Below are 25,402 nucleotides of genomic sequence, written 5' to 3' on the forward strand. Positions count from 1 at the left end.
GAAATTCAGTGTGGCGTACAAACCTTGAATGTGCTAAATACCTTTTTTATTTCCATTTTTGTCTTGCCAGCTTAGTTACATAATTAATTGGAACGTTAAATTATAACTCTGTGGAGCTGAATTTTATTTGATATGCTACAGAAAGGGGATCTGGATTCCAGACTGAAGATCTGTTTGGCACTCGCGTGAGTCTTTTTTAAGGACAATTTGCTCCATGGTAAAACTTTTCCAGGAAAGTAAGTAATGCTTTTGTCATACTATGCATCATTGCTAAGTACTTGGCCCACCATTTTTGATTACCCATAGATGTTTTTCTTATTGAACTTCCAGTTATATTTTTAAAATGGTCTGTTGGTCATGTCATTGACTCCCAGTAAATCTTTAATGTGTTCTAGTAGTTATGGGAACTGTCAGAATAGGAAGAGTAAATCATTCATACAAGGTGCTGCCACATTTACTCATATAGGATAAAATGAATGAAATTAAAAAAAAAAAAAAAGATCCAGTTAGGGTTACAAGTTCACTTTGGCTTCACATACAAGCACTTGATTTGGTAAAAAGTCAAAAAAGGAAAGTTATACTGATCTCATTTATCTGCTGTTTAAAGTAATAAAATAAATTTCAATTAATATTTGAGTAGTTTAAAAAATTATTAAGAATTTTTTCTTTGGCACTGACAAAATTACTCAGTAAAGAATCATCAATTCTTGACAAAAAAGAAGTATGAGAAGTAATAACAGTAATTAAAAATCCTTGTTCAACCCTCCGTTCTATTAATGAGTAGACTTTAATGGAAAAAAATTTCTTTCTTCGGAGATTCACATTTCTGCCTTTCATAGACTAAAATTTTTGCTTGAATTTTCAGCCACTGTTAGTAGAAAAAATGTTATCCTACAGAACTGAGCTTTGTAGTCCCTTCTAAGTTTTTATCAAATAATAATATAATTAAAAAATAAAAACTTGCATAGGAAATGAAAAAGTCATTTATCAAAGAGCTGCAGCCACATAGACTGCACATACATTAAATTTAATATTCAAATGTTTGCCTAACAAAAATAAAATTAAGCACACATAAATGCATTCTGTTTCAGAACTATGTTTTCTATTACCTTATTGATGCAAAAATGGTTCAAGGGATTACATGAAATGCTAATTTACTTTTTCAGACTGCCTGTATAACTAAAGAGCAATGAATTAAAATCGACTCATTTATAACAGTCACATTTTTTCTGTACTAATCTCTGATTCAGGTGGAATAAGGGACTTTTTCATTTATGCTCTGTATTATTTTATTTTGTTTTGTGCATTAATAATATTTTGCTTTTCTTTTCAAATCTGTCAAATAGAGTATGGCATATGGCACAAATGTTTCTATGTAAAAACAATGGCCTTAGTATTTATCTATAAAAATGTAACATCTGCTTTTTGGACAAACAGACACCTTTCAGCCCCTGAAGAACTCTGGGAATTGTAGTAAAATTCTCATTTTGCAGTACAAAATGTTATAATTAGAATTACCTCTAGATGGCTTAAAAAAAAAAAAAAGTAGAATTTACCCTGTGCGAGCCCTTGCTCTGATCTTATGTGCATGACAAGCTTGGATACCTGAGACACAGATATTCTGAGGGAACAAAACAGTGCTGAGAATGAGAGTCTTCTTTTTCTTCTACTGCTAGGTAGCAAGATTTAATACTTTTCTGAAAAGTAAAAATCATTTTCTCTCTACCAAAGGAGTCAATGACAGTTTATATTTGTTGTATTATTTAAGAATCTTAGGGCACTAGTTCTAAATGAGGACTGCATTTTTTAAGGACATTTTACTATATTGTGCTAGGAGTTGTACAAACATTGAACATTAAAAAAAAATAAAAATAAATCTACAGAATACAAGAGGAAACCCATTTTCCTCTTCCAGTAGCTTGTTGAAATAGGAGTTTCAAGCTGTGCTGTCATAAATTCTGTGCAAAATATTCTAAGCATTCCAGTGTAATAAAATAGAAGGTTCTACAGTTATAGAATGAGTAACTTTAGAAATATAAACCACCATAGGCAAATTAATAGCATTGCTTTACTAGAGATTGTGTTTTTCCCTGAAAATACATTTATATATCTCATCTATTTAGGCCAAACAATAGCATAAAATCCCTGTAGCAGATATATATAATGAAGTACAGAAAGTGAAGGATGAATAAAAATTGTCTTGTATGTTCTCTTTTGGAAAGGATTTGCATTAAATAACATTCATGACTTGTCATTCAAAATTAAAACTAACTCTGCCTTCTCAGTATAATATTTACAAAGAGAATGCTTCTTGGCTTTTCTTCTAGTGTGAATAGTGGAGTATTGTACACACATCTTTCTGGAATCAGGCAGGTAAAGCCATCCAGCTAGATTTATTATTTCCTCAGGTATAAATTCTCAAGAATAATTCTTTCTCTGTTCTCCAACATAAAAGTATAAGCCTGATCACATGATGTAGAATTAGACAAAGAACATATCATCTGATTTTAAATACAAAAGTAAGATTTAGCCTAAAAAGCAGAAAACTATCTTTTCAGAGGAACATATGTTAGTATTTTCATCTGTCTTTTTTATAATTATCCATGGTCACAGTGAATCTAGTGCCACAGTGTTGCCTTCTGAATTCCATATTCATGCTGACAATTGCCTGAGTTCTTTCTTTCTTGATTTCAATTACGAGCTTTTCAGCAACAAATGAAAGTTTTCCAAATGGCATTTGAGTATTTGAATCAGATAACAAAAGCTGTGACTCACAATGGAAAACAACAACAAAAAAAAAAGAACAGACTGTTTTATTTTTACCTTTAAATATCACCGCGGTTTGATCAAGATCTGACCACTTAGATGATCATAAACCTGAGTAAAGTAGTAGGCAAGTAGCTGATCTGATATAGTCTTAATTGAGTTGCTAGGTTAAAGCACAGTGCTTTCAGGTTATGAATTACTTTTATTGTCTTTATATTAATGGTTAAAAGTTGTAGGAATAACTTTGAAGATTTTTTTTTCTTTTTTCACTCAGAAGCCTGCTAGCAGCTGTTTTGTGATGTGAACCACAGAAAAGAAAGGACAACAAATGTTACACACAATTATTTTTTTTCAGTTGACTGTGTGTTACAGATGGGCTTACCTCTTTCGTTTTGCAGGGGTAAGATATAAGGCCAAAGTATAATTTAGTAATTGTTCTAAAATAGTTTGCAATTCTGTTCATTACCTGTAGTATGTTTTAAGGTGATTGTCAGTCACAAGTATGTAGACACTAACATAAAATGCTTATACAAGTATTTTATATATAAATGTAAAGGAGAAAGTTCAATTTAAATAAGTACCTCAGAAAGCAAAGAAAACAGCATCTTTTATCCAGCTGCATTTACATATATGCATGTTCTCTGCTTTCTGAATTACTTAGGTATAGCTAAATAGTATAGCTTGAGATAACACTGGATATATCCACATGGACTCATATATCCCAATTGTGTTAATCTCATTCAAACTAACCGTTACCTAGAAATGAGTGTCTGCAATAAATACTGTAAAACACAGCTCAAAATAATAAAGACAGCAAAATCACACCCTAATTTATACTCAGATGGTGATTCTCATCTGCTAAGATTTAGATACCTACTAAGCATGCATCTATGGATGACCATAAAGAAAGGCTTCTAGGGCACAGTTTGTCTCCTATAGCAGGCATCTAAAATAAGCCAAATGAGTCATGGAATTAATGTGCCTCTCTACTGCCTACAAAGAGAGAATGGTGTGATGCTGATTTTTCAAAATTTCAGAGATATTTCATGACACTTCAGCCTTACTTAATGGGGAATCATCTTCTGACAAATGAATAGGAGTCCACTTCATACTGGATTAATTAATTAATTATTTTTTTTTAAATTGAGGGTTTAATAATGTGCTTAGTTTTGTTTGGATATAGGAAAAGTTTCAAGCTATTTTAACATGAAACTAAATCACTCTGATTCAGATTGAAAGAAATAACAAGAAAAGTAACTTGTGGGAAGATCAGGCTCATCAGCAAAACCAGGCCAAAACCAGTCTTACAGAGGATAACAGGAAAAAAAGGAGAAAATATTGACTTTTGCTTTGATAGCAAAAAAAGCCACTTTTTTTTTCCCCAAGGCTTTTTTTTTTTTTTTTAAGAAAAAATGTGGGAAACTTCTCAGCACACCTCTATTTGGGCATCTGAAACTTTCATGTGTGTCTCTGTGTAAGCAGGTCTAATGATATACTCAAAAGTCTAAATTATAATGTTATAGAAAGAGTCTACAAGTTTGGCCTTGGCAGTTCTCATGATAGCGATTCAATTAAAGATTGAGTTTGAAAGCCTATACTTAGTAATTTCAATGAGAATTTGGCCACTGATTTTAAAGGGACCTTAGCATCATGATAAGCCTCTGATTTCTGATACTACATTTTCTGTCAGATTTACTCATTCTGTGATTTTGGATTATGTCAATAAGGCTGCCAGATAATGTAAACAGATGTATCACCTTTGAAATCAATGGAGTCACTTTGATTTATGCCAGAAATCCCAGCCAGAGATGCTTATACTGGGCATACCACATTCAGCTATTTAAATGAAGGTCAAGGATGTAACTTCCTTGTTGTTCCTTGTAACTTGCTTTTGCTGCTACAGATATTTTGCACACTGATTATTTCAACACTATCAGAAATCAGACACCTATTCAAATTGTATCTCTGATTCATATCTTTTGAGATTTGCTCGCTATCATGTAGATGCATTAATTAAAATGTACTCAGTTTACAATCAGATGCACTCAACCACTCTGAAATAACTCATCAGAGACAAATTCTTTTTGTAAATGAAGATGCTGGCTGCACAGCGACAGTGGCAAGCTTCAGCCTATCACTCATATTGTTAATGACTCTGGAGTGCATGTCTATGCAGAAGGCATAAAAAGAATTCATTGCACCTCCCTATATGCTACTGAATGGCCCAATAACCTTGAAGTGTCTTAATTTGTCTCTTTATTTTTAATGTTATACACAAGAATGGGTGTTGCTGTCATCTAAAAGAAAATGAAATTTCAACTAACTTTAGTAATCCTAAGATTGCCACTGTATGTGGATATTTCTAACATATACAGAAAACAGTGAATCTTTCCATACTTCAAATGCCTATTCTGCAGACCTGAAAATGCTATACATTTAAAAACCAAGCACAGACTGAAATAGCTATAATCCACCTTATAAAATCTCTCTTTAAGTGTGCAGGAAATAAGAAAGGTGACTGCAATTATAACAGAATTAAAAAAAAAAAAAAAAAAAAAAAACAAACCAACCCATACAATATAACTTGCACCATGTTTTTGGAAAACTTTCAGGAATGTCCAACAGTTTTTGCTCATATTTCCCTCTGGACTATTGTTTATAACTTGCTATTTGTTTCCTCTTTGCTCTTGTGTTAATACTCTATACTTAGCAATTTCTATACTTCTGCCCAAGGAAGGGCAGAAATAGATTACTAGCCACTAGTAATCAGTGACTAGACTGTAAAGCTGCTACAGACTATGCTTTCCCTATGCTTAAGAAGAAAATATCAACATAAATGAGATGCCATTTTCTAGCATAAGTGCCACAGAAAATGCTGTGACACAAACAGGAATGTACATGCTTAGCCACCTGACCTTTGTACAGGAAGCACATGTTGGGTATGTGAGAAGAGCTAGGTCTTCAACACCATTTTTATAGGTCTCCATAGATTTATTCCATTAACGAGGAACACATGTTTAGTTGGACTTTGGGACTATTGAATTAGCTAACTACTGGTGCTGAAGATATTATTGTTGATTTTTAGTTTTCATTTGGGGGGGGGAATAAAAGTATATCAGGTGCCTCTGACACAATAGTCATGTTATGAAACATTGGCTATCTAGTTTTTCTCTCAGAAACAAGTAACTGTGAGCAACCACATACTGAGGGAATCTCAACTTAAATGCATACTATGAGAGAAAGCCTAAACATAGATGGGCTCTTCAGCCACCACTTGTGAGGTTATCTAGCTGCCAACAGCACATATTAAATGTCATGTGCATATGTTGTGACTGCGATATGTGGAGTGTTAATCCTGATTTGAAATAACCCTCTGATAGAAGTGTGCTGACTGCTCTTGCTTTCACTGTACCCAGTACAATTTACCTGCATATTTCTTGTTCCTCTTTTATTTTTTCATTCTGGAAATTATGTGTAATAAATCACATTTTCTTTTTAGACTGTCTCTAAATTATTTTCTTAAAAAATGCAGTTAAGAAACCCAGTCAACTGGGTTTACTTTTTCAATAAAGACTGTTCATTTCACCTCTGGTCCTTGAAACTGCTTGCCAGTAGTACTTCAATGAGAAATGAGTACTTTTGCCACTTCTTTATCACTCTGCTGGATGAACAGGTCCTTTGGCCAGTAGATGTAAAAATGTAAGCCTCAGTTGGGTACACTTAAAGACAAAGAAATTTTTACTGATGCCTTTAATGTGAAAAAGTTTAGGCTTTGAGGTCTTTCAGCTCATCTGCCTATGTTCTATTTATGGATATTTTCAATCTTTCTTCTTTCTTCTCATGTTACCAATGTGACTAACTCTTAGCAGTTCTAGTTGCCAAAAGTGTCAAAAATGAGGGGCAGTTCCAGAAAAATAACTACTACTTTGCTTTCTAATGTGGATGACATTGACATACTTGCATTTCTGTTGCAAACACCAGCATAAATATCTTCTTAGTGAAAACAAGAAGGAAATGTTTCATTTCTTTGCATGTTTTCCTAACAAAATTTTGTCACACCATTCTGTGTCTTGAGATGAACTCTTCTGTTTGGGAAAACCTACTACCTGTACTACTGTAAAAGAGGAAAATTCCTGTGAGTTTTCATGTTTGATATCTTTTGCTATTTCATTGAAACAAACAAGTACTATATTTAGCCAACTTATATAACACAGTAAGCTAAAGCTTGTCATTAAGTGAATTTTGAATTATGCCCCTCCCTTCTATCTAGATTTGATTTCAACATATATATTGTGATTGCAAACATATTTTTAATGGGCAACACTATTATTTTCATTTATAAAAATCCTTGTCACATTGAGATTAATGATAGAAGTTGTTAGTATTTATGGTTCTTTTTAACTTCTTTGTAAGACGGTGAATACCATGATTTGGCTACTAAAAATAATTTATGTGTAGAATAGTACCAGATTTTCCTTTTTTATTTGCAATACTCCATCTTTTACCTCTTCTGCCTTTTTCTTGCTAAAGCTGATGAGCTTTGATCTTCAATCCCTACTCATATAAATCTCCATTATCTAGGATAGTATCACTCAGTTGTGACAAACATTTAGGTTGGAAAGGAAACCATTTAGGTTGGAAAGGACCTTTGAGATAAGTGACTCAGGGAGTGCTTCTGCCAGCTCGTTCAACACCCTTGGGTGGATTCCGTCTGGTCCAATAGACTTGTGGGTGTCTAAGTGGTCTAAGCTTGATGACTATTTCTCCTTGGATTTTGGAGGCTTCATTCAGCTCCCCATCCCTGTCTTCCACCTCAGGGTTGGGTACCTGGAGAGTGACTGGTCTTACTATTAAAGACTAAGGCAAAGAAGGCATTAAGTATCTCAGCCTTTTCCTCATCCTTTGTCAATGGGTTTTCCCCCCACATCCAATAAAGATGAAGATTCTCCTTAGCCTTCCCTTTGTGGTTAATGTATTTACAAAAGCATTTTTTATTGTCTTTTATGGCAATTGCCATATTAAGTTCTAGCTGGACTTTCGCCCGTATAATTTTCTCCCTGCTAACCCTACAACACCCTTGTAGTCCTTCTAAATGGCCTGCCTCTTCTTCCAAAGTTCATAAACTCACCTTTTTCTCTTGAATTCCAGCCAAAACTCTCTGTTTAGACCAGTAAGTCTTCTTCACCACAGCCTCCTCTTTCACACAGGAAGGCAGCTTGTTCCTGCACCTTTAAAACTTCCTTCTTGAAGAATGTCCAGCCTTCCTGGATTCCTTTGCCCTTCAGGACTGCCACCCAAGGCACTGTCAACCAGTCCAAGGAGGCAGCTCAGCTGATGCCCTAAAAGAATCAAGAACTCAATCATCTTGTGATCACTGTGCCCAAGACGGCCTCCAGCCATCACATCACCCACAAGTCCTTCTCCATTCACAAACAACAAGTCCAGTGGGGTGCCTTCCCTAGTTGGCTCATTCACCAGTTGTGTCAGGAAATTGACACAGTGGGCTATTTCCTCTCTACTGTACTATATTTCCAACAGATATCTCCCTGGTAAATTGAAGTCCCCCATGAGAAAAAAGATTAGAGATTGTGAGACTTTTCCCATATACTGACAGAATATTTTATCTGCTTCTTCATCCCAGTTGGGCAGTCTATAACAGACTCTCACTATGATATCTTCCTTGATGTCCTCCCCCTTGTTTCTTACCCATAAACACTCAACCCTATCATCATAGTCAAGCTCTAAAGAATCAAAACACTCCTTAACATACAGGGCTATTCCACCTCCTCTTCTTCCTTGCCTATTCCTTCTGAAGAGTTTATAGCCGTCTATTGCAGCACTCCAGTTGTGCGTCATCCCATGAGGTTTCTGTGCTGGCAAATATATTATAGTTTTTTCTGCTGCACAGTGGCTTCCAGCTCCTCCTGTATTGTGCATCACTTATTCCTCTCTCTTTTTTCCCTATTATTATTATTATTGTTATTGCAATTTTATTATGTTTTACTTTATTTTAGTTATTAATCCGTCCTTATCTCAACCTGCAGGTTTTACTTTTTTCCAGTTCTCATCCCCATCCCACTGGGAAGGGGAAGAAGTGAGCAGGCGGCTGTGTGGCACTTAGTAGCCAGCTGAGGTTAAACCACCACGTTGAGTTTTATCATTACATCATCTGTAATGTTCTTTATTAAAGTAATGTCCAAAATTCCCTGGCAATACTAACATATACCATATAATCAATCACTTCAGCTACTGAAGCTGAGTGATCACTTGGCCTGGGATTTCTTGTAGTTTGGCAATAGAAAATTGGGAAACAGCTTACAGTCTGCTCTCATGTTTCTGAGTTTAAGGAATCTATTTTCATCCTGCTGTAAAACACATCCTAAGAGATTTGGTAATAAGCAATCTGATATAAAATGGATATTTTTGAAGCATCGCAGCATGTGATTCTGTGACCTTAGTCTATCTCAATCTTCCTAATGGAACCCAAAACTTTCCTAGAGGTGAGTGAACCAAAAGCACCAAAGACCCATAATAGCTAAAGCTAAGTTCATTAGGGTACAAAAATATTACACAGAATAGGGTAACTCTAAGACCAAACCATTCAGCAGTCTTGACTAATACCAGATAAAGTTTTGAATGATGCTGCTCTCTTTCTACTGTAGCCTTACAGGTCAGGTTCTCTTCTCCAATCTTGTCTAAAATGCCAACAGGTCTCAGCATTGTTCAGGCTTGCACAAACTTTGACACTGTTCCTGGATTCCTACCAGTGCCTCCTATGCACCATGCTTTGTTCTGGTGGTTCTCTGTACAACAGTTTCCTTGCACTGATTAGATCTCCCAGTTCATACTGAGCTACTTAAGCCTCACTGCTCTTTGTTTCTGTCTTCCTTCACTGCATGCTTTATTCACCTTGTACTTCAGAGAAAGCTACCAGCTGTGTTTTCTTGTTGCCATTTTCTCTTTCCCTTATTCTCTCCATCCCCAGGTTGCCTCTCACCTCTAGTTCAGTTGCTAGGACAAGGCAAACAGGTATCCTTGTTAATTACTGCTGTGCCACAGCCTTTAAAACCTGTATGCCATACATACCTATATTAGGTTTCCATGGCAAGATATTGGTAGCTGAAGGACCGCAAGGGTGGCTTCAGTGAGAAGACACCAGGAGCTGCCCCCATGTCAGATGGAGTTTGTTCCACCCAGCTCAAAGATGGACCCATTGCTGGCCAAATCTAAACCAATTAGCAAGCCTAGTGGCACCTCTGTGATAACATATTTAAGAAAGGGTAAAAAATGCAGAGAAAGAAAAGGGTAAAAAATGTGAGAGAGGCAAGTGAGAAAAATATGAGAGAGAGTGCAGACAGCAAGGTCAGTAAAGGAGAAGAAGGAGGTGCTCCAGGTGTCAGAGCAGTTTCCCCTGCAAGCCTCAGAGAAGACCACGGCAAAGCAGGTCATCATCCTCCCATCTATGGAATGGACCACGCCAGAGCAGTTATCAACACAGCAGGACCCTACACCAGAGCAGGTCAATAAGCACTGAAGAACAGTGCATCCTGTGGAGGGCCTACACAGGAGCAGGGTCCTGCCAGGATCGATAGCCTGTGCAGAAGTGCCCACATAGAAGTCTGTGCCTGAAGGGCTATACCTCATAGAAAGTACCCACACTGGAGCAGTTCAGGAGGAACAGCAGCCCATGGGAAGAACCCAGTTGGAGAAGACTGTGAAGGACTGTATCCAGTGGGAGAGACCCAATGCTGGAGCAGGGAAACAGCATGAGGAGGAAGGAGCAATAGAGATAAAGTGTTATGAACTGACCTTAACCCTCATTCTGCATCCACTCCGCACTGCTTGGGGCAAAGACTGGGGGAGGAAGATGAGCTAGGAGTGAAGTTTTGTCCTTATTTCTCACCATCTTACTCTGTTATTAATTGTCAATAAGTGTAATTATTCTTTCCCGAGTTGAATTTGTTTTACCTGTGATGTTAATTGGTGAGTGATCTCCCTGTCCTCATCTCAGTGCATGAGGTTTTCAGTGTATTTTCTTCTCCCATCCTGCTGAGGAGGGGGATTGAGAGAGCTGCTTCATGGGCATATGGCTGCCAGCCAAAGTCAACCCACAACAATATCACATAGCAAACTGGAATTTAAAATAAAAATTACATTGTCTTTCATCACTATAAAAAGAATTATTGATCAGTTAATAGGAAGCAGAAACTGATTCAGTGAAAAATGATGGAAAGACAACTTGAGAAAAAGAAAACTAAATTAGAACAAGAAAGAAAGGATATAAACAAGGCAGAGTAAGAAGGAAATACCAAGGACAGATCTCAGAAATTCTGTATGCAGAGAAAACATGTAAGTATTTTAACAAAATATGTCAGAGAAAACATGTAAGTATTTTAACAGACTATTTCAGCTACAGCCTTGCGTTTCCACCAAGTCATAATAATTTGACATAGAAATTGATTAAAGCATCCTCATACTGTTTTTCACAACAATAGCTTTCTTATCATAAAACAAAGCTGTGCTGCCAGTCTTCCTGGAGTGTAGTTCTACAGAATATCACAAGCCTACTGTTGCCTTCTCCCTTTCTGTTCTCAGATCCTACATATTGTCTGACAGGAATATCAATATGTTGCACACCACAGAGAAGAGCATTATATAAAAGTCTGGGTGCAGAAACCCTGTAATTTCTGTTATAGGATAATGCAGCAAACTGCAGCACTGAAGCTATGCTCTTGGGTATAGAAGGAGATGGAGGATAGCACTAAACTTAGAGCAGGTACGACAGAGAGTTCAGAGGGGCTCTAAGCAAACCCTAGCTGGTACTTATGAGTTGCAGGCATATGATTTTCTTATTTTCTGTGTCTGGTGCCTCACGTCACACATTCTTCTGGCAGACCCAACAGCTTTCACCCAATGGAAACTATGTTGCAAGGCAGACAGTTTGAGAGACAGTAAGCCCGAAGCAAGAGAGTGTGCTATTACGTTGGTGTCTGGCTTATCTGTTTATATGCTGAAGTGTGTAAACTGCTCAGCCTTAAACTGGAACCTCAGATGAGTATAGCTCTGGTAGTGCAGACTAATCATATAATCCAGCATTTTAGGAATACAGTTTTCTTTAAGACTTCCTTATTTCTAGAGAATGCTGCCTCTTCAGTGATAACTGGTGAAAGCTGATGATGGTATACTGATAGAAATGGTTTCTCAGGCCTAATGATGCTGCATCTACTCTTTTCTTTAGAGTCATGGACAGCAGTGCCAGCCAGCCATACATTGCCCCAAGGTGAGAATCTATGGGAGACCCATTGAGACTCTGAGTGCACAGCCTGTCTTACTGTAAAGGCATACCTGTAAAGACGTAGCATGCCTGCTTTGTAGGGAGTGCTGAATGACCTGCCAAAGTCATGATTTTCCCCTGCAGTACTAAGTCTCGTGAAGGGAAAGTTACTTGCTGCATGTGGAAGAAAGCAGGAGAGAGAGCACAAAGCAAGTTAGTGAGTGAATGCTGAGCCCTTACAGGTGATCCATTACCCTGCAGACATTACAATTTGTCATATATGCTTCACCTAGCATCAGCTGCAAGACAAAATGTTTTCAGCTCAGTTGATCAGTCTACCTGGATGTGTCAGGTCAACTTCCTTTTAACCCACTGTTCTGGTTCATGAGCTTTTGGAAAATATGGCAGAGCTGATCAGACCTAGCAGTTGGTTTTTTTTTTTTGTTGGTTTTTTTTTTACTTTACAGTGTGAAACAGGGTTTCCTGTACACAGATATGTAATGTGTGGGGTTTGTTCATCAAGAAGTTTGGGGGGAGGGAGGCTCTCTGTGGCTGTCCTTATGTGAAACAATACTCCTTTTTGATTCTGTAACTGTTGTACTCTGTAAGTAATGGGGCGGGAGGTCAGTTGTATTGTTGCACAGGATTGTGAGAGAGAAAAGAGGGGGGTTGGGTGGATCGAAGTGGTGTCTTGTTGCAATGCTTGAGGGGTGGGGGCTGCGATGGTGAGGAGGCTGGCAGTGGACGCTTCTCGAAGCCTCTGGGAGCTTCTCGAAACTTCCCGAAACTTCTCGGCAATGAGACCCCTGCAACAAAGGGAACCAATGGGGAAGAGCCATGTCACCATCCGAGTGAGGAGGGGTGACAGGATTGGCTGGGACCACCTCCCAGAGACCGCGTGTGCGTCTTGGGCGGAGCGGAGGACTCCCCGGCGCACCCAGCGCTGTTTTATCTGCTATCGCTTACTCAGTTTAATAAAATTTATGATTTAAACCGAAATTGGCTACAATATTGATAACAAATTGGTGCCGTGACTCGGATGGAGAAATTCTGACAGGACTCACATTCTAGGGGGGGCGCCCCACTCACAGGAGTGGCCCCCTGTTTGTGGTTCATTCTGCCAGCTTCTCCACCGACGAACCTAAAATTTGATAGCAGATAAAAGGTGAAGCCGGCAACCCCTTAATTTTGTGCACGAAGCCCGAGCGAAGAGGACAGAAACGAGGACGTGAGTATATTGCGAAACTGAGATCCATTCGGTTGGGGTTGGGATCCCGGTGTGTGCATGAGTGAGACGTCCAAGTACGGACGAAGTGAGTGTGGACCTCTTAGTAGTGCGAGTCCCATCTCCCACGAGGGACTGGGCCACGAGGAGAGGGCATACGAAAGACTGAGTGAAACAAGGCACACTGGAAGATGGGACAGACAAAGAGTAAGGGTTCTGATCCCATGGGAGGTTCTAAGGAGAGATTAAAGTTACCTCAGATACCTCCAGATAGTCCTTTAGGTTTAATGATTAAGTATCGGAATGATTATCCCTCTAGAAAAGGGAAAGACAGGGCAAAAATGATACATTATTGTATGGGGGGGGTAAACAGATTAGGACTCATCACCTATATTGGCCAGTTTATGGGTCTTTTGAAAATTGGATATGTCAGGCCCTGAATATCTATGTCAACTTGAAAGAGCCTTTTGACTTGGAAGAAAGTGAATATGCCCAATTGTGGATAGGATCAGAGACTAGAGCCAATCTATACCCCTTAAAAGAAAAAGGGGGATGAAAAAAGACTAGGCCAGAAGAGGAGGTTCCCATGTCGCCCCCACCATATATACCTCCTCCTCCTCCACCTCAGCCTTCCCCCCCACCCAAGACTCCCGCTAACGTTCCAAGTGCCCTGAAGGACCCGGAGGCACCCCCCGATACTTTTGAGACCGAGGGACCGGTCACACGAAGTAAAAGTAAGAAACAGACTGAAGCCCCACTATACCCTTTAAGGGAAATATCAATGGGAGGGGCACACCCAGAAATGGGATGTTTCAGTACCCTTGAATTCAGCAGATGCTAGGGAATTTAAGAAAGAAATGGGGACTTTGCTGGAAGATCCCTTGGGGGTTGCAGAGAGAGTGGATCAATTCCTAGGACCTAATATATATACTTGGGAGGAGTTGCAGGCGATACTGGGGATTTTGTTTACAGCCGAGGAGAGGGATATGATCAGGAGAGCCGGTATGAGAATATGGGACCAACAACACCAACAGAGTCCCGCAACTGATATAAAATGGCCTCTACAGAGAGCCAATTGGAATAACCAAAACGAAATACACAGGGGTCATATGCAAGATTTGAGGACTATAATAATCCAAGGTAGAGAGTCGGTCCCCAGAGGCCAGAATATCAATAAGGCTTGTAGCGAACATCAGAAAAAGGATGAAAATCCCACAGAATGGCTGGAGCGTTTGCGAGAGTTTCCAGCTATATTCTGGAGTAGACCCCGACACGCCTGTTGGGCAAGCATTGATTAAGGCCCAATTTGTAGCTAGTTCATGGATCAACATTAGGAAAAAATTGGAAAAGTTAGATGATTGGCAGTCTAGAGGGCTTGATGAATTACTGAGAGAAGCTCAGAAGGTATATGTAAGACGAGAAGAAGCAAATAAGAGACAGGCTAGAGTGTTAGAAGAAACCCATAGGAGACACACACGAATGTTAGTGGCGGCTGTTAGAGAGGGACAAAAGGAATTAGGAAGGGGAATATCAGGGAGGAAGCTTGAGTATAAGCAGGATCGAGGATTCAAAGGCCCTCCCAGGGAAAGAGAGAGGGAACAACTGATATGTTTCTATTGTAGGGGTAAAGGCCACATGAGACATGAGTAGGAAGCGTATAGCGGATGAGAAAATGTGGAAAGAGGACTGAGGAGGTCAGGGGCTCTATTTGCTGGGGACTCGAGAGACCAAAGAGCCCGTGATAAAACTTAAAGTGGGTCCCCAGCAACAAGAAATCGAGTTCCTCGTGGACTCAGGGGCGGAGCGATCGACTGTTCAAAGACTTCCTTGGGGCTGTAAAAAGTCTTCAGAAGTTGTACAAGTTATAGGGGCAAAAGGGGAAGCCTTTGGGGTGCCTGTAATTAAGGACGTGATGTTTGAAACAAGTTCTAAAATTGGGGTGGGGTCACTGTTACTCGTACCTGAGGCAGACTACAATCTTTTGGGAAGAGATTTAATGACAGAATTAGGAATTAGTCTAGAAGTTCAAAATGAGGAACTGCAAGTAAAATTATGTCCCCTTCGACTAGTAGACCGAGAAAAGATAAATCCGGAAGTATGGTATAATCCTGATACAGTAGGAAAATTGGATATCGAACCCTTTTCGGTAATAATTAGAGACCCAGATAAACCTGTCAGGATCAAACAATATCCTCTCTCGGAAGAGGGATGATGGGGGTTAAAACCTGAGATAGATCGTTTACTCGAAAAGGGACTGTTGGAGCCCTGTATGTCCCCTTTTAATACTCCAATCTTACCTGTGAAAAAGGCAGATGGAAAATACAGGTTGGTCCACAACTTGAGAGAAATAAATAAAAGAACAGTTCCTAGATTCCCTGTAGTAGCAAATCCATATACAATCCTGAGCAAAATAAATCCCAAAGACTGTTGGTATAGTGTAATAGATCTAAAAGATGCTTGTCCCTTACAGGAGGATTGTAGAGATTTCTTTGCTTTTGAATGGGAAGACCCTGAGACACATCGGAAGCAGCAATTAAGGTGGACAGTTCTCCCTCAGGGCTTCACAGAATCCCCTAACCTATTTGGACAAGCCTTAGAGCAGATATTACAAAAATACGAAAAGGGGAGTAGTGTGACATTAATACAATATGTTGATGATCTGTTATTAGCGGAAGCACAAGAGGAGGATGTTCAGCGAGAGAGTATTAGATTATTAAATTTTTTAAGTTTACAAGGGTTGAAAGTATCTGAATCAAAATTACAGTTTGTGGAGGAGGAAGTAAAATATCTGGGACACTGGCTTAGTAAAGGAACAAAGAAACTAGATCCAGAGAGAGTTACTGGTATATTATCTCTAAAAGCCCCAACTACTAAGAGACAGGTACAGCAATTGCTTGGCTTGCTTGGCTTACTTGGTTATTGTAGGCAACGGATAGAAGACTATAGTAAAAAGGTTAAGTTTTTATATGCAAAATTAACCAAAGATGGCCTATTAAAATGGACCGAATCAGATGAGGCTCAGTTACAGGAGCTGAAAGAGGATTTAGTTAATGCACCTGTCCTAAGTTTACCTGATCTGAAAAGACCTTTTTATTTGTTTGTAAACGTAAACGAGGGTACTGGGTATGGGGTTTTGGCACAGGATTGGGCCAGACAGAAAAAACCTATAGGATATTGATCAAAATTGTTAGATCCAGTCAGTAGAGGGTGGCCGACCTGCTTACAAGCTGTGGTGGCTACTGCGCTTCTGGTAGAAGAAGCCAGAAAAATCACATTCGGGGGGGAATTAAAGGTATTATCACCCCACAACATTTGGGGAGTACTACAGCAGAAGGCTGACAAATGATTACTGATACTAGGCTCCTCAAATATGACAAATGGATTACTGATACTAGGCTCCTCAAATACGAAGGAATTCTAGTTTCTTCTCCTAAATTGGAACTAGAAAGCACGAGCCTCCAAAACCCCACCCAATTTTTATATGGGGAGCCAGCTCAAGAATTATCACGATTGTATACGTAATATAGAGGAACAAGTAAAAATACGCCCAGATTTGGAGGAAGAAGAATTAATAGGAGGCAAAAAATTCTTTGTAGATGGTTCTTCAAGAGTGATAGAAGGGAAAAGGAAGTCAGGATATGCCATTATAGATGGGAAAAACTTCAGCGTTGTGCAATCGGGACCCCTGAACCCCAGTTGGTCCATGCAGGCATGTGAGCTATATGCAGTATTACAGGCCTTAAAACTATTGAAGAATAGACGGGGCACGATATATACAGACTCCAAATATGCATATGGTGTAGTACATACTTTTGGAAAAATTTGGGAGGAAAGAGGATTGATAAATTCTCAAGGAAAAGGCTTAATCCATGAAGAGCTAATAATTCAAATCCTCCAGGCCCTGAGAGAACCTGAAAGCATTACGGTAGTCCATATAAAAGGACACCAAAAAGGAACAATATTTGAGATAAGAGGAAACAATTTAGCAGACATGGAGGCAAAACGGGCAGCTCTGGGGGTTGTAAAAATAATGCTAAACTCCTCTATGGAGTCTGAAAAAATAAACGATGCACATAAATTTACTCAAATAGAAAAAGAAAAATTGACTAAAATGGGTCTAGAAGAACAACAAGGAAAATGGAAATTAGAAGATGGGAGACAAGTTGTCCCAAAGACTTTAGCTCGCCAAATTATGGTGAGAATACATGAAAAAACACATTGGGGAACCCAAGCCCTTGTCGACCAATTTGCCCTGCAGTATATGTATATAGGAATATATGATATAGCAAAGGAAATAGTAAGATCCTGTTCAACTTGTCAAAGGGTAAACAAACGACATCAATGAAAAACAATTCCAGGAGGTCGCGAGTTAGCTGTAAGACCCTTTTCACGAATACAGATTGATTTTACTGAAATGCCTAAGAGTGGTAACTACAAATACCTCTTAGAGATGGTAGATCATCTAACCCATTTTGTAGAGGCATTTCCCACCTCCCGGGTAACGACACGAACTGTGGTAAAAATTCTTTTGGAACTTATAATTCCAAGATATGGAATTGTTGAAGCCATAGACTCAGACAAAGGCCCACATTTTACTTCAAAGGTAATTAGGAAAACAATGAATCAACTGGGCATAAAATGGGAGTATCACACCCCTTGGCATCCCCAAAGCTCAGGACGGGTGGAAAGAATGAAGAGAGAAATCAAGAAACAATTAACTAAAATCATGATAGAAACAAAACTCTCCTGGACTAAATGTCTACCACTAGCTTTGTTAAGCATCAGAACACAGCCCAGGTCCGATTTGGGAGTTTCTCCCTTTGAAATGTTATATGGTATGCCTTATAATATGGAAATGCCAGCTGAACATCGAATAATTGAAGACATAATGTGGAGACCATACCTAATTCATCTAACCAAACAAAGAGAGGAGTTACGTAAACGAGGTATGATATCTCAACGACCTTCTTTAAATATGCACATTCATTCTATAAAACCAGGGGATAAGGTACTAATTAAAACTTGGAAGGAATCCCCACTAATCCCTCGTTGGGAAGGACCCTACCTTGTTTTACTCACCACAGAAACCGCCATCCGGATGGCAGAGAAGGGTTGGACTCATGTGAGCCGTGTAAAAGGACCTATCAAAGACTCAGACCAGTCTTGGGAAGTTGTGAGCCCACCTGGAGATCTGAAAGTCACCCTCAAGAAGGTTTAAATGGACATAAAGGGGACTGGGTTATGTAATAACAATAATAACCTTTTGAGATTGGTGTGAAATCAGTTGTCTGTAAGAGTGCCGAGAACGGTGGTAATCGAATACATTAAGTTATATATATATATAAATTGAATATATCAAAATATTACTCCAAAAAGGAACCGGGTAGGGGAACTATATAAACGGAGTCAAACACCCGAAATAGCACTCCCTCTCCTGAAGACTACCCCTGCTACCGAGAAGATGTTATCCCTCGTGGCTCGAAGCAATTGAGTCGATGAGCGAGGTAGAGAGGTAAAATGCTGTGGAGAACTGACTCTTGTCATTAGAGCTACATGGGAGTACTGGAAGAACCGCCTCAATGCCTAAAGGGACTTGAAAGTCCCTTATAAAAAGTATATCCAAGGTTCTAATTGGAGGGATAATATTGGTATAATTGATCCAAAACTATTAACAACAAAGAAATGGAAAAGATTCCACCCTTTTTGGCACATCCTAGACATACTGCTTATTCTACTTATAATATGTATACCACAAACATGGACTAAGGGAATGAACTACCAACCCCACCAACCGTTTAAGTGGACCCTACTCCGATTTGAGGATCAACAGGTTATCGCAACCCAAATAATACTGGGAGAACCAAGCTTTAATGCTACCCTATGTCAGCTTGTCCCGAGACCCCGATGCTGGAAATACCGGGGATTCTATACGTGCCCTAGTTCGAATCCTGGAAAGGAATATTGTAACTACCCTAATCAATATTACTGCAGTTATTGGGGTTGTGAGACTATAGCCCCTGGTTGGATACCAGGTAGTGGTATAGACAAGTACCTAAAAGTTCAGTGGGGTCCATATGGATTCAGACCACCACAAGGGTGGGGAGGATGTGGAAACTGCAAATACCTCTTCTTAAATGTCACCAGCCCTGAAGACGTAGGATGGATAATTGGAAGAGTGTGGGGAGTGAGGCATACGGAACCAGGGACAGATAAGGGCAGTTTAATTCTCATAAAAAAGGAAGTAGCCCCATATGATCCACTGCCGGTAGGCCCTAACCAGATATTAACTGATGATTTGGCCAAAGGAACAATGGATAGTACAACGAGAATTCCTAAGATAGACAATATAACGATAACTCCTGAAATGAAGACTACTCGAATCACCCAAACTCCTGATGAAACCCTTGGGAATAACCCAACCCCTAACGAAACCCCTGAAATTAATCCCCTTTGGAAGTTAATGCATGCTAGTTACTTGGTGTTAAACAAAACCAATCCAAATCTTACAGAACACTGTTGGTTGTGTTATGGGGTGAAACCACCCTTTTATGAGGCTGTGGGAGTGACTAAGAAACCTAGACACCTAAATGGTACTAACCTGGCACAGTGTATGTGGGACACAGAAAAAACAGGAATCACCTTAACCCAAGTGACGGGAGAAGGCCTGTGTATAGGAAAAATTCCAGAACACAAAAGAGGTTATGTGCCAATACTGATAAAATAGGGTCAAAAAGATCCGAGAAACCTGCAAAATGGTTAGTACCAGCTGATAACACCAAGTGGGTTTGCTCCACTATAGAAGTTACACCTTGCCTTAAAACATTTTAATGAATCCTCAGACTTTTGTGTTCAAGTAACAATAGTCCCTAAAATTTTTTATCACCCTGAGAACTTTATTTACGATGCGTACATTACTCAGGGACACCACCTGACTAAACGAGAGCCATTCACGGCATTAACAATAGCCACTTTAATGATCTTGGGGGGCGAGGGAGTAGGCACAGGAGTAACCTCATTGATACAACAAAGCCAAGAATTTAAAGCACTGAGGATAGCAGTAGACGAGGACCTGGTAAGAATTGAACAATCAATAATGGCTTTAGAGAAATCTGTTAGGTCACTGTCAGAAGTGGTCTTACAAAACTGAAGAGGACTAGATTTAATGTATTTACAACAAGGAGAGGTATGTGCAGCACTTAAGGAAGAGTGCTGTGTATACGCAGATCACACAGGGGTGGTATGGGATACTATGACCAAATTACGAGAAGGATTGGAAAAAAGATGAAAAGAATGAGAGGCACAATGCAGTTGGTATGAATCTTGGTTTAGTCAATCCCCCTGGCTTACAACCTTACTGTCAACAATAGCAGGTCCCCTGATATTAATTATATTGGGATTAACATTTGGACCATGTACTTTTAATAAAATATTAGAAAATGCACGAGGTAGACTCGAAGCAGCTCACCTAATGCTGATAGGAACGAAATATGAACCTGTAGAACAAGAAAATTCATTGCTGTTAAGCCAAGATGTGTTACAACAATTTGATGAACAAAAATGATGAAAAGAAAAAGGGGGGAAATTGTAATGTGTGGGGTTTGTTCATCAAGAAGTTTGGGGGGAGGGAGGCTCTCTGTGGCTGTCCTTATGTGAAACAATACTCCTTTTTGATTCTGTAACTGTTGTACTCTGTAAGTAATGGGGCGGGAGGTCAGTTGTATTGTTGCACAGGATTGTGAGAGAGAAAAGGGGGCTGGGTGGCTCAAAGTGGTGTCTTGTTGCAACGCTTGGGGGAGGGGGCTGCGATGGTGAGGAGGCTGGCAGTGGACGCTTCTCGAAGCCTCTGGGAGCTTCTCTAAACTTCCCGAAACTTCTCGGCAATGAGACCCCTGCAACAAAGGGAACCAATGGGGAAGAGCCATGTCAACATCCGAGTGAGGAGGCGTGACAGGATTGGCTGGGGCCTTGGACCGAAAAAAATAAAGGACCACCTCCCAGAGACCGCGTGTGCGTCTTGGGCGGAGCGGAGGACTCCCCAGCGCACCCAGTGCTGTTTTCTCTGCTATCGCTTACTCAGTTTAATAAAATTTATGATTAAACCGAAATTGGCTACAATATTGATAACAGATAGAATCATAAATCATACAATGGTTAGGGCTGGGGTACTGCTAAGAGTTTGACTTCCAGATTAATCCAGTACAGTTCAAAAAACCTAGCATATGCCTCCTTTTCTGTTCCAAGTGATAATTAAGAAAACCTACTATATTAGAAAAAGGTTTCCTCCTTTGCAGTTATATTCACACCCATATATATTTATGTACATATGCATGTACACACACACACTTGCCTGCATTTGTGCATTCTAAGGAGGTAATGATTATGAAATAAACCCACTAGTCACAAAACTATAGCAAAATGGTATGCTGATTTTTTTGGAAAGTTGGGGGGATTTTTTTGTCTCTGCAGTTTCAGGGAAAAATCAAGGAATGTGCTATAGCAGCACTCAGATTAGAAAATTTTATTTGCAAAAAATTTCACAAAAACGTTATTTGCAACATTTCTGAAGGTGTCCTATATATAGATAAGTTAGAACCTAAAGAAATTAATTTATTCTTTTACTGTTAGATGTAACTGGCTACATTCCTATGCACATACAGTAATTGCAACATAGAAATTATTGAAACTAAAGTTACATTGCAAGGCAATTCACAAAAATTGCATTGCTTTTCCATACTGAATGTCCTAAGATACTGCTGCCATATGGTCATTCCTCAGTTCCATGTTTTTTGAATCATCTTGTTCCCATAGCTTAAATATACTGACTATATATATATTGTATCGTGCTTGCCTATATTTTTTATGCTGTTGCATACCATCCGGTATGCAACCAAAGTAGGATACTGCTATCAACTGCAATTATTGTGTAGCTTTGTAAACCTTACCAATCTTCTGTCCACTTGACTCTCTAAGATGCTTTTTAAAATTACAAATGTATAAAAATGTCATGCAATTGACATTACTTTTCTAATTTATCTTCTGCCTTGAAGGGAATATGGTACTACTGGAGGTTTTAAATCTAGTATCTTATTTTCTTATTCTGTCAGAAACAGTCTATTCTGTCAGAAGTCTATTGTCGTTGAACCCTGCACACTTTATTTTTATTACTACTGTCTAGATTAATGGGTGTCTAATATCAAATGATTTAACATGGATTATAGCATCTGTTTAGTTACCACAATACAATGCTTGAATAGTAATAAGTTACAAGCCTAATACAATGATAAACATTACTAACATTATCTCATGTTATTTGTGATCTTTTATAGTTACTCCTTTCTTTTTCTGTTTTTTTTTGGGGGGGGTGCTACAGGGTGCTAAACATATATACTCTATTTTGGGGGAAGATGAAAGCACGTAAATGATAGTTTTGCAGTTTTTCTTGTTACACCCCTTCTCTAAATTTCCTTGGATAGAGGAATATGAAGGAAAGAAACTATCCCTAAGTGCACGTCAAAAGATGATGTAACATAAAGAACATCTAAATGACCTAAGGAGCTTAAACACTGCGCAAAACCCCTTGATGTCACTTGTCATGCCTGAAGGACTAAAGTTACTGATAGGAAAAAGGAAATCCAACTCTGTAAAATCGATATTCACTGAGTGGCTCTGCCTCTGTTTGTAAGTGCCACATGTATGCCTAAAAGCTATGGCTAGGTTGGAAATCCTAAATAAGTGATGAAATTTATTTAAACTATGGCATGTTCTATCACTGCCGTCTTCAATGAAACAAAGTATTAATTGAAATGATGCAGCTTGAAAATAATGAAATGGGCTAGAAGGTGGTTTCATTAGGCATTTTCACAGTTGGAGGGAACAAACCAAATCTGACTCTGGATCTGCGGAGTAGGAAAACATTTATGTGTAACATGAAGTCTTCTTCATCTTTATAAATGTAAGAAACTAAATATCTAAAGAACATTAAATGATTAGCTTAAAAGTACATATTCATTATGGTCTGGAGAAGACTGTTTTACAGATAACTGATTCAGTTCTTTCATATGTCTATTCAACAAACACTGTAAGAAATCACAAGAAGTTAAGAAATTCTTCCACTTAAATTATTAAGGTTGTGTCTTAAATGTACTTAGAAATGGTTGCTTTACTGTAAGACCTAAGTATATCTGCAAACACACTAACAAAATCATGTAAGGCAAAAATTAAACTCAAAACAACAAACCAGGTAAACCAACTGTGTTAAATAGGGGAAATATCACCATATTATTAATATAAAAAGTTCTTCGCCTTTTTTAAACTTGATAGGAAAACAGCAGCATAAACATCTTCACAGTATTTTTTTTTTTCATCAAGTTGCACTTTTATAAGTGTTGTCCAAGAATGGAAGAGACATAAACTCCTGTCTTTATCCAGGGAAAAAAGAATTGCAAATTCTCGAATGAGAGGAAACAGCTAATACCTGGAACTGTCTGGGCTTTCTCTGTCTTCTGATTTCAACGTTTTGAATTATTCATCACTTTCCTCTTTGACCTGTCTTGTTTCAAAGTGAAAGGGCAACAGAAGTGGAAAAGAAAAAAAACCTGCAAATACATAACCACTTTCTTTCAAGTCACAAAAGCATGTCTATACATGAACACATGTACTGAGTAAAATAATTTCAGAATCAAAATAATATATGCATACAATCATAACTGTAAAATCTGAGAGAATTTCAGTGTTAAGAATAAGGTGGTTTTGATTTGTGATATAAATAATATTTATCTATATCAACTTCTTTTCCCTTATTGTCTATTATTCGTTTCTTAAAATGTTTCTCTGAGAATTTTTGTTTAATTGCTCTCTCTAGCAAATGGTTTATATAGTTTGAAGTGACAGGTGGTTATAAGCTAATAAAACACATTCCCTAGACCACAGCTTTAAAAGCCCCATGCAAAATGAAGTAAACTGGCTTTATTTTGCATTTTGACAGTGTTTAATCCTTAGCGGGCCGTCTCTCCCACCAACCAACCAGCCAACCAAAACTTTCTAGTATCATACAGCTTAGAGGAAAATAGCCAAGACTTTCAAGACTTTACTGAATTTTGTTAAACTCTTCCCTTTACTACTGCCTTTTTTCCTGCATGGAAAGCAACACTGGGAAGTTCTTTTTAATTTCTTTATACACACAAATTTTCAAAGATGTGTACAGACAGATTGAATCAGCTCAAGTAAGCAAGTTCTGACAGCATGAGCAGATATTTTACTTAAGCACTAACACTCCTAAGTTACAACAAATTCTTACATTAGTTCATTAGTTAAAGCTGTGTCATTATTCACTGAATTATAAAATTTATGAGGACATAACGCATGTTACATGAATTTAATTTTTCCTGAGCTTCAAAATTTCTATTAGATGAAAGCCTAGTCACTATGCATAGATAGAATCATAGAATCATAGAATCGTTAGGGTTGGAAAGGACCTTAAGATCATCTAGTTCCAACCCCCCTTCCATGGGCAGGGACACCTAATGCTAAATCATATCACCCAAGGCCTTGTCCAACCTGGCCTTGAGCACTGCCAGGGATGGAGCATTCACAGCCTCCCTGGGCAACCTATTCCAGTGCCTCACCACCCTAACAGGAAAGAATTTCCTTCTTTCTGTATAGTTTCTTGATAGATGAGTAGGTTAAAGAGGGTTAAGTAGATACAAGTGTAAAGTAAATAAAAGCCTCAATCCAGAGCATTCATATTGCAGAAAGACATTCTTGATAACTGTTTACTTTAGCATTAATTACTTTGTCAGAAGTTTCCATCCAAACTGTGAAATTTGGGCTCAGTTCAAGTGGATGGGAGGGCCATTTTTATATTGTCAGATTTTTTTTCACCTTTGTGAGAAGAAGAATAAAAAAAGGCTGTAAATTGAAGGTGTTATGTATCATCAGAACACAACTGCTACTAAAGGAGAAGAGATGTGAAAACAGACATGTCAAATATGTCTAAACAAACATCAAATACAATAAAAGAAAGTATCTTGGACATTATGGCAGCCCTTTGTCGTGTCTTCAGGTTTTCCTGAAGAAGTTTGGCTTTCGAGCTGTGTGTGTCACTAACTTTACCAAAAAGGTCACTAATTGTATAAGCC

Source organism: Pezoporus wallicus, unplaced genomic scaffold (genome assembly GCF_028554395.1).
Source record: "Pezoporus wallicus isolate ANWC-B61680 ecotype Strahan unplaced genomic scaffold, APGP_CSIRO_Pwel_v1 contig_749, whole genome shotgun sequence".
NCBI lineage: Eukaryota > Metazoa > Chordata > Aves > Psittaciformes > Psittacidae > Pezoporus > Pezoporus wallicus.